The 15,161-nt window shown below is 48.4% G+C and overlaps 1 pseudogene; it reads right to left on the minus strand.

Annotated features, from left to right (window-relative positions):
• Positions 1 to 14,085, minus strand: part of LOC124001856 — a 125,821-nt pseudogene extending 111,736 nt beyond the window's left edge.
• Positions 14,086 to 15,161: the final 1,076 nt, after the last annotated feature.

Below are 15,161 nucleotides of genomic sequence, written 5' to 3' on the forward strand. Positions count from 1 at the left end.
GGAGGAGCCTCCTAGCAGAGGCACGTGCTGAGGGAGGAGCCTCCTAGCAGAGGCACGTGCTGAGGGAGGAGCCTCCTAGCAGAGGCACGTGCTGAGGGAGGAGAGCACGTGCTGAGGGAGGAGCCTCCTAGCAGAGGCACGTGCTGAGGGAGGAGCCTCCTAGCAGAGGCACGTGCTGAGGGAGCAGAGCCTCCTAGCAGAGGCACGTGCTGAGGGAGGAGCCTCCTAGCAGAGGCACGTGCTGAGGGAGGAGCCTCCTAGCAGAGGCACGTGCTGAGGGAGGAGCCTCCTAGCAGAGGCACGTGCTGAGGGAGGAGCCTCCTAGCAGAGGCACGTGCTGAGGGAGGAGCCTCCTAGCAGAGGCACGTGCTGAGGGAGGAGCCTCCTAGCAGAGCCTAGCAGAGGCACGTGCTGAGGGAGGAGCCTCCTAGCAGAGGCACGTGCTGAGGAAGGGGGAGGAGCCTCCTAGAAGAGGCACATGCTGAGGGAGGGGGAGGAGCCTCATTGAGTGTGTCAGAGACGCTCAATAAAAATAAGGTTTGAGGAAAAGTTTGCGCAGCCAACGGCTTGACACAGTGTCAAGAACAATTCATGAACTTCCGAGAGGAGAAAAACTGGATGGATAAAAGGACAGAGAGCATCCAGAGGCTGCCAGGAGGCCTGGAGCAGCACAGGGAGTTGTCCACCGCTGCAGAATAGGGGCACGGGTAGATACCTCACCTGAATGTGACAGAACAGCTGGTGCCTCCGCACCTAGACAGATTCCCAGACCGCTCTCACACTGAGAGGACACGGACGCCTGCCTGCCACACACAGCGAGCGCATCGTATAGGCCGTTCCGCTGTCATCTTATCCAACAACAGAACGACACTTCATAATCTTTACAGAGGGCTACTGCTTCAACCAGTCTCGACTTAAGAGTGGATGCCGATGGTAGTGATATTGGTGTCAGCAGTGGGATGGGTTGTTAGCTCTACAACACAAGAGGTCATTGTGTGGGACTGAGGGGCGAGGGAGGGAAAGGCAGGCTGCAGAGCTTCTCCTCAGCCTGGGAGATGACCTCATTCAGAGAACATACGCTCCTTATCGCCGCCTCTCTGGGCCTTGCTCCCATTTCCTTTCAGCGCAAACAATCCATTTTCTATACCTAGAAACACTAACACTGAGAGCCTGGGGCTGGGTGGTACACCGCATTTCACTATAAACCGGTATTGATGAATGGAACACTTTCGCTTTTTACTTTACCATCACTAAGGGTATTTCAGTGTTTGGTTATTTAAAAATGTGATACTCAAATCAAATCAAATTTTATACTCAACTCCGGCGCGCGTAATGTCTGTTTCTATAGTTTACACTGTTTGCTACTTGAGCACGTCTTTCTCACTCGTCCTGCATACCACTTCCCACACCAAGCCCCGTCGTTCACTCTGCTGCAGTCTGCCTACCACTTCCCACACCAAGCCCTGCCGTTCACTCTGCTGCGGTCTGCCTACCACTTCCCACAACAAGCCCTGCAGTTCACTCTGCTGCAGTCTGCCTACCACTTCCCACACCAAGCCCCGTCGTTCACTCTGCTGCAGTCTGCATGGTCAGAGATGCAACAAGGATGTTGCTTTCCACAAGCGTTCTATATTAATTATTAGTTTCTGCATCTTGCCCTCTGCAAACTACTGTCTGCTAGTTTGTCTTTTCTTAGGAAGTTGTGGGAAAAATGTATCTTGTTAGCCGCTAATCGCTAGTTATAGAATTAGAATAATCATTCAATTTCCATGATGCCATCAGCTCTCCAATTAACTAGGCCTAGATTTGTTTGGCCATCATGATGCGCTGTAGTGTGGCAGTGATAAGTGAAGGAAATTAAGATTTTTTTTTTAATGCAGATGGGTTGAAGAGTATTAAACAACCAGAATGGGAAAGGCTCGTGTTATTTATGTGTTGCCACCCTAGGCTCATGCACTAGGCAAAAACATATTTCAAACATTATTCAAAAACTGAAAACACCATCAAATACCATCACAAATGTGAAAAGTATTGTGATATGATATTTTGGCCATATCTCCCCGCCCTTATAGAGAATGATTTCACATTCTTTCCCACTGGGAATGTTGTTTCGCCATTTTTTGTAATGGTGTTAAGGCGCTTTTTCCTCAATTAAAAACAAAAATCTCACAAAACAGTCATTGTGTTAGCTTGTAATCTAGTCATAAACCGCAAACTGATAACACAGCCGGGCTGATCCTTCAGGCAAACAGACCAGTAGCAAAATAGCTGAACAAATAGTCATTCATTCAAACAACGTCCATTTTTACAGGTTAGTTCGCTACTTGAGTCATCTCTCTCAGCTCCCCCTCCATGCTGCTTTCACACAGAGACCTAGCCCCGCCCTCTGTCACTCAAGGAGCACATTTGTTTTTCCTTGAGCACGAGACACTTGCGTTCAGTCTGCATGGTCAATGCAGCACATGCAACATTGTTGATGACAACAATGCTGTTTTCACTTTGCTTCTTAATATAAATCCACAAGCTTTCTATAATTACACCATTAGTTTGTGTTTCTTACATCTGCAAACAGCTAATGTGTCTTTTCTTAGGAAATTGGGCCTACAGCTCCTTAGCTGCTAATGCTAAACGCTAATAAAGTCAGAGCAAACGTAATTAGCTATACAAGCCTGATAATACCAGCGGTGTAGACCTCAATCGGCATGTTTGTGCAGCAGTATCAAAGAGGAATAGGTGAAGCAAGAATATGTTAGCTACATAAAGTAGCTAAGAACAAGCATTCAATATAGCCAAAGACTAGAGTCCCCTAGGAAACACGTAAAACCATTTTTAACTCCTCCCTGGCATTTGTATTATCTGTGATGTCACTGTATTCAGTGCCCACTATTATATTCAGAATATAGACTGAGAATAATCATTCTATATCCCACAAATATATACAAAAAGCATTTGATAATACATTGCATTTGGCCTTTATTACAGCCCATAGAAACACATTGAATAACACATTCATAGATATCAAACTATGATTTTTATTTTTTGAGTTGACACCTTATTCATTATCGGTCCTCTATCTAGGAGTTAAAGGAAAGGATCTCCATACTTCCATTATTTACGTTTTACTGTTACCAAGTTACCTTCAGACCTTGTGGGGGTCGTAGAGCAAAACGGAGAACATTTTCATGATACGACCGATCTTTGGGATGTCTCCTGGCCTGACAAACGGCACTATAGCTCTACCATTTTTCACCACAGGTGCAGAATGCCGACTCAGGCATATTGAGACGCAGCCCATGCTAAAAAACAACATATCTATAACTTTAAACGGACAGATTTTGATGGGGATATAAATGATGTTGCGTCAACATCCTTAAGGATTTTAAAAAACCTTTCTGAGCTGAGCGCAGGTCTCTGTCAGGGTGAAACAACTAAGCAGAGGCTTACAGATTGAAAAGGGCAACGCCGCAGTCGCACTCAAACGTCAAGGTGAAATCAGAGTCATCGTTTACGAGGCGACACATCCTCAGACCAATAAAACAGAGAAAGTTAACATGTAGCCAGGTGGCAAGGAGCAGGGGGAAACGGACCAAACCGGCTGAGCCGTGGGGTCTGAATGCCATTCCTCTCTACATAGTTGATGGTGTGGTGCTACGGGATGGTGGTCTCGGTTGCCCGTGTGAAACGCATCACAGAAGTGTTACAGAAATGCCACAAGCTGTCCAGACAGGTAAAGTATTCATAGTTGATTCATCGCCACTTGTGTCTTGTCAGGAGAAGTTGAAGGTTGCAAGACGCACACAAATGTATCTATTATAGCATTAATTGAAACCATTTCAGTGGTGGTGGTGGTGGTATTGAAACCATTTCAGTGGTGGTGGTGGTGGTATTGAAACCATTTCAGTGGTGGTGGTGGTGGTATTGAAACCATTTCAGTGGTGGTGGTGGTGGTGGTATTGAAACCATTTCAGTGGTGGTGGTGGTGGTGGTATTGAAACCATTTCAGTGGTGGTGGTGGTGGTGGTGGTATTGAAACCATTTCAGTGGTGGTGGTGGTGGTGGTGGTATTGAAACCATTTCAGTGGTGGTGGTGGTGGTGGTATTGAAACCATTTCAGTGGTGGTGGTGGTGGTGGTATTGAAACCATTTCAGTGGTGGTGGTGGTGGTGGTATTGAAACCATTTCAGTGGTGGTGGTGGTGGTGGTATTGAAACCATTTCAGTGGTGGTGGTGGTGGTATTGAAACCATTTCAGTGGTGGTGGTGGTGGTATTGAAACCATTTCAGTGGTGGTGGTGGTGGTGGTATTGAAACCATTTCAGTGGTGGTGGTGGTATTGAAACCATTTCAGTGGTGGTGGTGGTATTGAAACCATTTCAGTGGTGGTGGTGGTATTGAAACCATTTCAGTGGTGGTGGTGGTGGTGGTATTGAAACCATTTCAGTGGTGGTGGTGGTGGTGGTGGTATTGAAACCATTTCAGTGGTGGTGGTGGTGGTGGTATTGAAACCATTTCAGTGGTGGTGGTGGTGGTGGTATTGAAACCATTGAAACCATTTCAGTGGTGGTGGTGGTGGTGGTATTGAAACCATTTCAGTGGTGGTGGTGGTGGTGGTATTGAAACCATTTCAGTGGTGGTGGTGGTGGTGGTATTGAAACCATTTCAGTGGTGGTGGTGGTGGTGGTATTGAAACCATTTCAGTGGTGGTGGTGGTGGTGGTATTGAAACCATTTCAGTGGTGGTGGTGGTGGTGGTATTGAAACCATTTCAGTGGTGGTGGTGGTGGTGGTATTGAAACCATTTCAGTGGTGGTGGTGGTGGTGGTATTGAAACCATTTCAGTGGTGGTGGTGGTGGTGGTATTGAAACCATTTCAGTGGTGGTGGTGGTATTGAAACCATTTCAGTGGTGGTGGTGGTATTGAAACCATTTCAGTGGTGGTGGTGGTATTGAAACCATTTCAGTGGTGGTGGTGGTATTGAAACCATTTCAGTGGTGGTAGGGGCGTATTGAAACCATTTCAGTGGTGGTAGGGGGTATTGAAACCATTTCAGTGGTGGTAGGGGGTATTGAAACCATTTCAGTGGTGGTAGGGGGTATTGAAACCATTTCAGTGGTGGAAACCATTTCAGTGGTGGTAGGGGGTATTGAAACCATTTCAGTGGTGGTAGGGGGTATTGAAACCATTTCAGTGGTGGTAGGGGGGTATTGAAACCATTTCAGTGGTGGTAGGGGGGTATTGAAACCATTTCAGTGGTGGTAGGGGCGTATTGAAACCATTTCAGTGGTGGTAGGGGGGTATTGAAACCATTTCAGTGGTGGTAGGGGGGTATTGAAACCATTTCAGTGGTGGTGGGGTATTGTTCTACAAAATGTTTCAAAAACATCAAGCTCCTCCTGCATGATCGTCACAAGCCAGATCTGACTCGTCTCCAGTTAACAGATCAGATTGAGTTCAAATTCAAAAAGAGTAGGTATGTTGGGGAGGGAACACTGAGGGTAAGTGCACGCCAAGTTAGCCTAAATTCCTCAGCTAACTGCTAGCCTAATGCTTTGCCATTCCTCTCAGAAGAGGAGAGAATGCAGGCGCAGAGGACGAGCATTCAGCTCAGTTCTTCACCTTCCTGCTTGGTGTGTCCAAACAAAAAGACTGAAATGGGAAACGCCAACAAATAATGCAGTGACTTCCATGGAGCCTAATTGTTAGCCCCCATCTGCAGCAACAGCCAGCCCAGAGAATCAAATGACTCACTACAGAGAGCAGAAACAAATGAGAGCGACAAGAGGGAAACCGTTGGAAGAAGAGGGGTGGGACGGGGAGCTATTCGAAACAGTCGAATGCAAGGGGGCGAGGCCTTTCTCCTTGTTGCTGAGGAATGTGTGTGTGGAGGGAGGGACGATTGAAATAAACATGCAGCTAGTCTCAAGTGGCCTCTTACAACTCACATTCAAATTAGTCACAGGAAAAACGGGAGTAGAGACAGACGCACCTCGCTGAGAAACAACAAATTACACATCAAACGGGACACAAAGGAGTAGAGTTTAAGGGCTTTGTTATCAGCCATTTTATAAAGCTCATGAAACAGGCTGGTCTTCTTGTCTTTCCCCAGAGTCTAAGCCAAACAACTCCAGCAGCCCTTTCCTGCCTGAAATGGGTGTTACTTCCTTTGGTTAGGCATGTTGTTTCGCACATCCCAAAAATGGAGGGGGAGAAGCAGGGTAGGTCAAAGTCCAGGGAGGATGAGGTTCCCAAGCCAAAAAATCCCAAAGATAAACAAAAGAGCCAAGAGAACGGTTGTGACATAACTATTACAACACTGCCAAACTTTGTCATATCCCATCACGTCATGCATCATTTCTCCTCCAGATTCTCAGAGAACGACTAAACTGAACAACAGTCCACAAAACCTTTGTGCAGCATCCATTTTGTAGCTTATCGAATTAAAAAAGTAGAGGAGGAAAAAAAAGGCAGTCAAACGTAAAAAGGGTGTCGGGGAAAACCAGACAACTGGGGTAGAGGTTGTGGCCTGAGATAACGGTGCAGGCAGGGCCTGTCGGAGGATGCCTTTATCAGCTGCACAGGGCTGCGGGCCAGAAGCCTGGCTGATCTCAGACACCAGCGTGCAGGCATCAGATAGAGAGAGAGAGCCTCTGAGCCTGGGACATCCTCTGGCCATACAATGTATTACCCACGGAGCACGGGGTGGGAGAGTCATGTCGGGGGAGGGAGAGAGAGTCATGCCGGGAGAGAGAGAGAGAGAGGGAGTCATGCCGGGAGAGGGAGAGAGAGAGGGTCATGCCGGGGGAGGGAGAGAGAGAGGGAGTCATGCCGGGGGAGGGAGAGAGAGAGGGAGTCATGCCGGGGGAGGGAGAGAGAGAGGGAGTCATGCCGGGGGAGGGAGAGAGAGAGGGAGTCATGCCGGGGGGAGGGAGAGAGAGGGAGTCATGCCGGGGGAGGGAGAGAGAGAGGGAGTCATGCCGGGGGAGGGAGAGAGAGGGAGTCATGCCGGGGGAGGGAGAGAGAGGGAGTCATGCCGGGGGGGGAGAGAGAGGGAGTCATGCCGGGGGAGGGAGAGAGAGGGAGTCATGCCGGGGGAGGGAGAGAGAGGGAGTCATGCCGGGGGAGGGAGAGAGAGAGGGTCATGCCGGGGGAGGGAGGGAGAGAGAGGGTCATGCCGGGGGGAGGGAGAGGGTCATGCCGGGGGAGAGGGAGGGTCATGCCGGGGGAGAGGGAGGGTCATGCCGGGGGAGAGGGAGTCATGCCGGGGAGAGGGAGGGTCATGCCGGGGGAGAGGGAGGGTCAGGGAGGGAGAGGAGTCATGCCGGGGGAGGGAGAGGGTCATGCCGGGGGAGGGAGAGGGTCATGCCGGGGGGAGGGAGAGGGTCATGCCGGGGGGAGGGGAGGGTCATGCCGGGGAGGGAGAGGGTCAGAGAGGGAGGGTCATGCCGGGGGAGGGGGAGAGGGTCATGCCGGGGGAGGGGAGGGAGCCGGGGGAGGGAGAGGGTCATGCCGGGGGGGAGGGAGAGGGAGTCATGCCGGGGGGGGAGGGAGAGGGTCATGCCGGGGGAGGGGGAGAGGGTCATGCCGGGGGAGGGAGAGGGTCATGCCGGGGGAGAGAGAGGGTCATGCCGGGGGAGGGAGAGGGTCATGCCGGGGGAGGGAGAGGGTCATGCCGGGGGGAGAGAGAGAGGGTCATGCCGGGGGGGAGAGGGTCATGCCGGGGGAGGGAGAGGGTCATGCCGGGGGAGGGAGAGGGTCAGGGAGGGAGAGGGTCATGCCGGGGGAGGGAGAGGGTCATGCCGGGGGAGGGAGAGGGTCATGCCGGGGGAGGAGAGGGTCATGCCGGGGGGAGGGAGAGGGTCATGCGGGGGAGGGAGAGGGTCATGCCGGGGGAGGGAGAGGGTCATGCCGGGGGAGGGAGAGGGTCATGCCGGGGGAGGGAGAGGGTCATGCCGGGGGGGAGGGAGAGGGTCATGCCGGGGGAGGGAGAGGGTCATACCAGGGGAGGGAGGGACATGCCAGGGGGGGGGGAGAGGGTCATGCCGGGGGAGGGAGAGGGTCATGCCGGGGGAGGGAGAGGGTCATGCCGGGGAGGGAGAGAGACATGCCAGGGGAGGGGAGAGAGACATGCCAGGGGAGGGGAGAGAGGGTCATGCCAGGGGAGGGGAGAGAGGGTCATGTCGGGGGAGGAGAGAGAGGGTCAGGGAGGGAGAGAGGGTCATGCCAGGAGAGCGAGAGTCATGCCAGGAGAGCGAGAGTCATGCCAGGAGAGCGAGAGTCATGCCAGGGGAGAGAGAGAGAGAGAGAGAGAGAGAGAGAGAGAGAGAGAGAGACATGAGAGAGAGAGAGAGAGAGAGAGGAGAGAGAGAGAGAGAGTCATGCCAGGGGAGAGAGAGAGCGAGAGTCATGCCAGGGGAGAGAGAGAGCGAGAGTCATGCCAGGGGAGAGAGAGAGAGAGAGTCATGCCAGGGGAGAGAGAGAGCGAGAGTCATGCCAGGGGAGAGAGAGAGAGAGCGAGAGAGTCATGCCGGGGGAGAGAGAGAGAGCGAGAGAGTCATGCCAGGGGAGAGAGAGAGCGAGAGGAGTCAGAGCGACAACTAAGCTATACAACAGGCAGCTCAGTAAAGCTGCTCACAGAATGGGTATTGTTAATTAAATTCCAGCTTATAAGTAGTGCCTTGGGAGGGAAGCAGAGGCACGGGTGTGGAGGGGGACAGAGACGCATATCAGCTTTCAGCCTGCACAACAACCGTGCCCCGAGCCCCCTCCCCTCCTATAGTCTCTCCATTCGATAGCTTTCAAAGCCCCAAGCGCCATCTTGCTTCGCGAGCAGCACTCAATCTTGTTAGACGGCAAATTGATTGTGTGTCAAAGGTTAGTGCAGGTCACTGCCCTGCGCTGGCAAAGGGTCAGCCTACGGCCGCGCTCGCAGAAGGTCACCCTACGGCAAGAAATGAAGTAGTAACCAGCACAGTTGAGACCGATGGAGAACTTTTCTCTTCTGTAATCTCCAACTTTAAACCTTGATGCTCTCCCAGGGGCTTGGCACAGGGCCTTTCTAAACAGTTAAACCGAACACTGGCAACAAACATTAAACAAAAGACCTATCCATTGAGAGAAATCGGTGCCACGCACAACCTGCAGCACGTTTGTGGTACAAAACAGGGTTCAAATGGAAATTTTAACAAGAGGGTCCTTGGCACAGATTAGGATTTAACTGTAGAAAACATCAGGGGGTCAACATCCAAAGAATTCTCTATATACAGTCTGATACTATACTGATTACAGCCCTGACTCCCACCTCTAAACCAATAGCCTGGACTTCAACAGCCTTCCAGAATGTCATACAATCTCCTGCCAACAGAAAATATTGCAGTTTGCTTGTTGGCATGTCAACGGCAAATGGTTAAAACATTTTTATTTATTTTTTTAATACATGTCGGCTGTCACCTCCAACTGCTGCGCACGGGGTTTTCAGAAGAGCCTGGCAACGCCACCACAGTGACCTTGAGTGGCTCAATACAAGGAGCTGGACACGCATCTCAGTGCCAAGCTACGCCAGGGAACTGGGAGTCGTTGTTTCACACAGGGGTCAACGCTCACTGGTGTTGGCTGTCCCCTCACCATTTAAACAGCTGCACACACACCAAGTTGTAGGCGGAGTAATGTGTTATATACGTGTGTATGCAGGGAATGTGTGTTATACACACACACACCAAGTTGTAGGCGGAGGAATGTGTTATATACGTGTGTATGCAGGGAATGTGTGTTATACACACACACACCAAGTTGTAGGCGGAGGAATGTGTTATATACGTGTGTATGCAGGGAATGTGTGTTATACACACACACACACACGTGTGTGTTAGTGATGTGCGGGTTGACCCATTACCCGCAGTACCGACAGGGTGGGTTAACTGTGTGGATAAAGGGCGGCTGGGTTAACTGTGTGGATAAAGGGCGGGTGGGTTGAATAAATAGGAAACAGTCACTTTGAAAATCCATCATTCTTGTGCAATTTATATCTGTATTCCACATCGACTTTATCTGGCATTATTGTGTAAGCTTTAGGGCCCGACTGTACGCGCCAAATAGCCTACACAGCCAATTGCTTTTGGTAACAGGCAGGATAACCTCTCACATAGCCTTAATATTAACTCATGCAGAATTAAGCATTTCTTGCAGTAAAACGATACACAAAATATATGCCAAACTTTGACTTAGGAAGAGGAGAAATATGATTTATTAATTTCAGCATCTTGAGAGAATGAAAGCGCAGTTAGCACAACACACTCCCTATCTTTATCAGAATCATAAAAGCTGAGTCATTCAAACACAGAAAATGTGTATCCAAGGCGAACTGAAATGTTATCAGAAACATGTTGGGTAATTTTCACAACTTCCCATTTCCTACAACCAGTCAAACCGAGGTCATTTGGACATTTTGCACAGAAAATATTTACATTTTTGGGGGTTATTGTATTCCCCCCCTAAACGCCTTTGCCGCGCAAAAGAAGCAGAGACAACATGACTTTACTGATGTCAACTAGATTAAAGCATTCATTCTATTGATTAATGACATTCTGGTGAGCAGGCTACTGTCAGATGACGGAAGGCCATTTTTTTTGGTCTTATTTATATCAGGTCCCCGTTTAGAATTTCCGACATTTTAATAAGTTATTTGTTAGTTAACTTGTCTATAATTCAGTACATGCATGCAGCTTCACATCTGTCACGTTGCCCAGAAAACTAAATAAACCTGTGCTCATTTTCTATATTAGCGGGTCGGGTACGGGCCTCAGATTTTCACAGTCTGGCGGTTTCGGCTGGGTTATGAGAAATTGCGGGTGAAAAAAAATAATAATAATTGGCCCGCACACCACTAGTGTATGTGCAGGGAATGTGTTATATACGTGCATGTGCAGCTGTTGGCAGGGCTCTGGAGGAGAGACAACTGGGAGAGAATCTTAACTTTCTTTCCCTTCCCTTTAGCTGCCCGTTTAGACAGAGGAGAGGCCATTTTTCTGTGTGGTCAAGGTACATCTCTCTGCGTGCGAGACATGGAGATATGCGTGTTCTCACACCACCTGTGAGTAAATGAGGATTCTCACGACGAGCACCTTAATATGTGATTTTATCTACACACAGAGTATTTCTCCCCAAAGAGTCTTGAGCAAAACACAGGCGCTGAAATATTGACAGTAAAAAGTATCCTCGTCTTTGTGGAAAAGTATTTCCTTCATGTCTGGTTGTCATTCAGTCACCAATCAGCAGGCACCAGGGTCACCTTGACTAATAACGGACCGGTTGGATTCCTATAGTGTCACTTACTATGCAACCAAAACAGAAACCCGAGTTGTAAGCTACTTCCTGGATAAATCTCCTAATGAATCAATGGAACTAAAAACGAATCAAACAACAATGCGAGAGGTTAAATTAACAAAATCACTGCAGACTGCAAGCTTTTGTCCCCAACAGAAGTCACAATGAGCTGCGATGTTCACCCTCCCTGCCGACTGAAACCGCAGTCGACATTTGCATAACCCGAATGGCACACAAATGTACCTACCACAACAAACTTCCCGCTGTGATTAATAGGTCTACTTTCTAAACATCATCCTGCCATGTCATGGGAATGCTTCTCACTGCACTTAGAAGGTTTCACTCAATCTCAGGAATCCACATTTACAGGGTGCGCTTTGATGGGGGTGGGCTCATGCCTCCAAGCCCAAAAGACTAAGCAGACGGCTTTAGCCAAGAGCCTTCTCTGCAATGGGTGTTATTTTCCTAACACACCCACTAAACATTTGGCAGAGGGGTGAAGTTTGGACGGCTGCTGTAGTAACCCCGGTAAACGGTGGAGCTGTGTGGCTGGAGAGAGCAGACGACAGTATGTGAACTGTGAAACCTCATGTGCAGCCAGGGAAGAGGGGCCCAGGATCTGGCCCAGACATGGAGTCTTAAAAACACCCCCACACTCTGAGTAACAAGCCCGGGAGGGTGCAGCCACATCGGGCTGCCAGCTGAGTGTGCACCGTGGCCAGCCTTACAAAGCTGCCTGGGTAAACAGATTCAGTGTGTGAGAGAGAGGCTTACTGTGGATTCTGGTCAATTATTTTGTTTGTCTGAGGGGGGAGACAGGTAGGCAGGATAGAAGAAAGAGGAGAGAAAAAGGCCCCTAGTTTCCTGTGTCTCCCCAGAAGGAAAAACAGCTTTGACTAAAACAGCAGGTGATGGAAGGAAAGGGTTGAGTAGAGCTTGTTGCAGGGTAATCATTTCAGGAATGTTTAACTGGAGAAGTAGAGGTTGAGAGTTTATCTAAACGGGCCTGCATGGGAGACTGGAGCAAAGAAATCTTGTTCTACAAGATGTGACAGTACTTCCTTTTGTTTTATCTGGTTAGAAAAAAAATGTGTGCACATTTGACTTGACACATTTGGTTCTATATTTAGCGTGAAACTCAGTTTTGCTGATACAATATTTTTCCTGTCCTTTTAGCATTCAATTAGAATACACGAAATATACATCTAAAAGTTTTTAATTCCAGGAAAGTGAGTGGATGTCAGCTGCCCACAGAGATAAGGACAGTGCGGGGAAAGTGGCGCTCTCTAGCGTTACCTACTCAATTACATAAAACACACTCCTGTCATGAATTGTACATTGTGTATGATAGAAAATGACCGAAATAGTAGCATAGACTTATATTAACTATACATCTTAAGTGGCATACTAGACCAATATCATGCGACAACAACGCTGAGAATATGGGCCCGGAAAAAAAAGACGACATAGAAAAACAAGACTATGTCAAATGAAGACAAAGCTACACAATTCCTGCCTAATCATCGGGGATATTTCTTCCGCAGCCAATGTATGTTTTAGAGCGTCGTGTAACTGCAAAACGCTGGAGCTGGTTATCTTTGCCAGGCAAACAACTCCGCTGCTCATTGTTTCAAACCCCGAAAGGCAACAGCCGGGGCGCATTCCGATGTTGTGCAATTACACCAGATTCTGATAAGCAAATACTGGACGTTATGGAAACGAGCTGCTTAGGACTGAATACAGACAGATATATTGCTGTACTTGTTATGAAGTTTCAGGTGTGATTACAACATGGTTTATAGTACTTAGCTACCAATCCTACTCCGTTGAATTAGATGGAACCTGCATCCTGGCAACAATACATCCTCTATAGAACAAACTCACATTCACTTACATAATACGAGGTAGACTAAAATGGAAAAGTCTGGCTATCAAACAGCTTCTTCCTGGAACTGGGACGCATACGAACTTAACTAGTTTATCAGTCCTGGCTAAGTTAGCTAGTTAGCAGGCAAAAAACCCCACACAAAAAATAACTTTTCACTTCGTCCTCAAATCAGAGAACAGGACATGTTAACTACAAATACATCCTTGAGGTTTTGTGGTAGGGAATAAATATCCTTGTTGGATGGTGCAAGAGTTTCATTTCCTCGCAGTTCTCACTTTGTAAAGTTAAAAGAAGAAGTTGTGTTGCCCAGTGCGATAATGTAGCTCGTTAGCTATGTTAGCTAGGTAGCTACCATGCATGCGCTCCCCTATGCAGCAAGCATGCCCACCGAGCCCTAGGGACAGCGCCGTAGTCACTCCTTCCCTCCCAACTACCCCATTTCTCCACGGCCTTTTACCTTCATCGAGAAGCCGGTCAAGGTGTGTAAAGATACCGCACAGATTTGGCAAACTGGTCATCAGCTTCTTTTCGTTTAACAATTGCATCAAATAGTCGGGACTCGGCCTCGGTCTCTCCTTCACCTCGATCTCTCCAACCATCATCTTTGCGTCTAGAGTGCGAGCGAGCCTCCAACAGAATCCTGTTTTATGAAAAGAAAACAAATGCTAAAGAAAAACTTGAAAGATCAAATCCTTTGTTCCTCCCACGTTTCGATTGCTGTAGTTAGACGACCCTCTGAACCAAAATCAGATTTAATTTGTTGTTAGAGCTGAGAGAGGGGGGGAAAATAAGCACTATCTCCTCCCAAAGACTGTATCGCCGTGTACTCTCCTCTACTCCGCGCTCAGGGACGTTCCGATCCACCACTGTTAACTGCAGCCAGTATTCGCCAAAAGCTTGCGTCCCCTCTTCGCCTATTGGTCAAAAACGCCTTCAAGGGACTGGTGATATCACCAATAAGCACAAGGTACTGCACCATGAGGGCGGTGAAGTGCCAGTAGGTGATCTACAGCGATTAGGACCAATTGTGGACAGTACAGAGAAAGTGAATTTACAGATTTTATACACAGGTTGTATGGGGCTCTAAAAATTATATTTTAGTTGTTGCGGAGAAATAAAAAGCATATGAGACTTTGGAAACATTGCAAATTAAACATTATTAAATTTAAATGTACGTTTTGGTCATTTAGCAGAGGCTATTATCCAGAGCAACTTAAAGACTTAACTTAGGGTTAAGTGCCTTGCTGAAGGGCACATCGATAGATGAGGGTTCAGAAAGCTTTTCACATATGGCTGACTAGTTTTTGGCATATAAAGACCAGTAGGAGGTAAAGGAAGATGGGGAAGTTCTCCCTGTAAACACTTGTGTAATTATTCATTTTTCAATTTGATGGAGATAATTATATTCAATGTTATGGTGTACCCCTGCCCCTCTCCTCGCATCTTCAAGAGTGATATTATAGAAACCAATGGTTGACTTTTACAGATATATTTTATCAGTCCCTATCCCAGTCTGCTGTCCCCACATGCTTCAAGATGGCCACCATTATTCCTGTTCCCAAGAAAGCTAAGGTAACTGAATTAAATGACTATCGCCCAATAGCACTCACTTCCGTCATCATGAAGTGCTTTGAGATACTGATACTCTAGACCCACCTGATACTCTAGACCCACTCCAATTTGCATACCGCTCCAATAGATCCACAGACGATGCCATCGCCATCACACTGCACACTGTCCTATCCCATCTGGACAAGAGGAATACCTATGTAAGAATGCTGTTCATTGACTACAGGACTTCCTGATGGGACAACCCCAGGTGGGCCAACCCCAGTGCTGATCCTCAACACTGGGGACCCACAAGGGTAGGTTCTCAGCCCCCTCCTGTACTCCCTGTTCACCCACGACTGCGTGGCCACGCACGCCTTCAACTCAATCATCAAGTTTGCAGATGA

The sequence above is a fragment of the Oncorhynchus gorbuscha genome, linkage group LG17, assembly GCF_021184085.1.
Source record: "Oncorhynchus gorbuscha isolate QuinsamMale2020 ecotype Even-year linkage group LG17, OgorEven_v1.0, whole genome shotgun sequence".
NCBI lineage: Eukaryota > Metazoa > Chordata > Actinopteri > Salmoniformes > Salmonidae > Oncorhynchus > Oncorhynchus gorbuscha.